The sequence below is a fragment of the Penaeus vannamei genome, chromosome 4 (genome assembly GCF_042767895.1).
Source record: "Penaeus vannamei isolate JL-2024 chromosome 4, ASM4276789v1, whole genome shotgun sequence".
Classification (NCBI taxonomy): domain Eukaryota; kingdom Metazoa; phylum Arthropoda; class Malacostraca; order Decapoda; family Penaeidae; genus Penaeus; species Penaeus vannamei.
In genome coordinates, this window is record NC_091552.1 from 2,655,885 (window position 1) to 2,658,384 (window position 2,500).

At 28.9% G+C, this 2,500-nt stretch overlaps 1 protein-coding gene across 6 annotated transcripts in view; it reads right to left on the bottom strand.

Annotated features, from left to right (window-relative positions):
* The window catches only part of LOC113829491 (phosphatidylinositol 3,4,5-trisphosphate 3-phosphatase and dual-specificity protein phosphatase PTEN), a 62,813-nt gene that overhangs the window by 36,876 nt on the left and 23,437 nt on the right, over window positions 1-2,500 (bottom strand). The window lies entirely within an intron of this gene.

Here is a 2,500-nt window from a genome sequence, read left to right on the forward strand (position 1 = left end):
TCTAATGTGGACTATGTGAAGCAAGCACTTGCCAACCATTAAGCAGTTTCAAAAGCAATACAGTCAATATCATACAGAAAATTTTATAGGAATATTTCTTGGTTCAATTCTGAAATATCCTTAGTTATTATGAAAAAACACACCATATTAGTATAACTGTCGATTAGATATATTGTTAGCATATATATATATATATATATATATATATATATATATATATATATATATATATATATATATATATATATATATATATATATATATATATATACATATATATATATATATATATATATATATATATATATATATATATATTATATTCATATTCTATATTTAAATAAAATCATATATATCTATACATATTTATATATATTTACATACATACATACATACATATATATATATATATATATATATATATATATATATATATATATATATATATATATTCATATTTTATATTTATATAAAATCATATATATTTATACATATTTATATATATTTACATACATATATATATATATATATATATATATATATATATATATATATATATATATATATATATATATATATATATATATATATATTCATATATATATCTATATATATATATATATATATATATATACATACATATAAAGATCCAAAAATTTGTAAATATGCATATCTAACTGTTATTAGGCTCATTAGTGCAGGTACAATTGTGGATATTGAATAGCAAAAACAGTGTTTAACAACAGAAGTGGGTGTGATCAATATCTAAGAACTATTGCAGATATGATGATGTAATTCCATGAAGGTGTGTAATATTTTTCTACAGACAGAACCCTTAATAAGCTTATTACATTTTCAGATCTACTCACACTCCCTCTCATTCACTAACTAACTAACTAACTAACTAACTAACTAACTAACTAACTAACTAACTAACTAACTAACTCACTCACTCACTCACTCACTCCACGCACGCACGCACGCGCACACACACACATACACACACACACACGTAAACATGCATGCACACACACAAGCACATATGCACATATGCACAAACACACGCCCACATATTCACACATACTTGCACACATACATCCGCACAAAAAAATGCTCACAAACGCATGGACATCCATACACACCTACACATAAATGCATGCATGTACAAACACATACACGCAGACACGCAGACACGCACCCACGCACACACATACACTCTTTCTCTCTCTGGTATATATTTTCTTATAGCTATAGCTGGCACAAACACATCCATTAATTGATTTTAAAAAATAAACAAAAAGTCTATCCATGAACCCCTAAAATCCATTTCTTTTGTGAAAGTCAATTTATTCTTATTTCTATTTTCTGTCTCTGGCTCTTATATTACACAAACATTTCAAGTATCAGCATTTCATTTCTATAACTATCCACTAAGATGATTTACTTTATTGGAACTTTTAAACTTTAAAACTGTCCTACACTTAAAAATAGATAAGCTCTGTTAAGAAAGGAACTGATTACTAAAACCACTACAAAAACAGCTTTAAAAATTATCCATGATACCTTTAGTGGTATTTGGTAAAAATAATGCCAAAATATACCACTTAATCCACTAAGCAAAGGGTATGTGCTACCAGGTGATACTTCACCATGCCACAAGTCTATGTCCTGTTTACCTGACAGGCACACTCTACCACAAGTCAATTACCCATACCTGGAGCTGGGGGCATTAATTTACTACTATCCTCCACTGTCATTACTGTAAATTTTACCTATGATTACTGCTAGTAATATCTACTGTTACTTTTCTATGTATATAGAAAAGTAGCATTAGTAGTTTTGAGCTGTTTTTCTAGTGCTTGCAGTGACTAATTCTTTTCCTTATGTCATGTAGGATAATCTCAAAGTCTAGAAGCACCAGAGGTACTTTCCAGCTCTGAACCCGGCAACTTCTATTTCATTCCCTAAGCAGTATTCACCATTATCATTTGTCACACATTACTGGTGCACCTACCTGAGTGAGAATTAGGAGAACAAAAACAAATCAATATGATTTTATGGCACAAGGAAACACATACAAAATAAATGTTATGAGTGAGCTCTATGCTGCATGCTTACCCTTTAAAATATGCTCTTAAAAGCATAATATAAAGAAAATGTTACTAAAACAAACCTGTAAATTTTCAGACAAATGCAAAACCATAAAACAGTTCAAGTAAGCAGTGACAACTAGTTTAGAATCCAAGTGTTTCTATTCTAAGCTTAACAATCAATAAAAAGTGATAAGAAAATATCATCCCCCTCCCCCCTATCTCAAGGCAGCATAATATTGAACTTTTATTTTGTCATATGTCACAAAAAAAAACATTTGATAAGGCATAAATTACATGGGTATGATCAAATACCACACCAGCAAATAAGGGGGATGGAGGGGTGATTTTCAACACTTAATCTGCTAAAAATAAGCTCTTAACTCCTAAGTACATTATAAAGCAACATT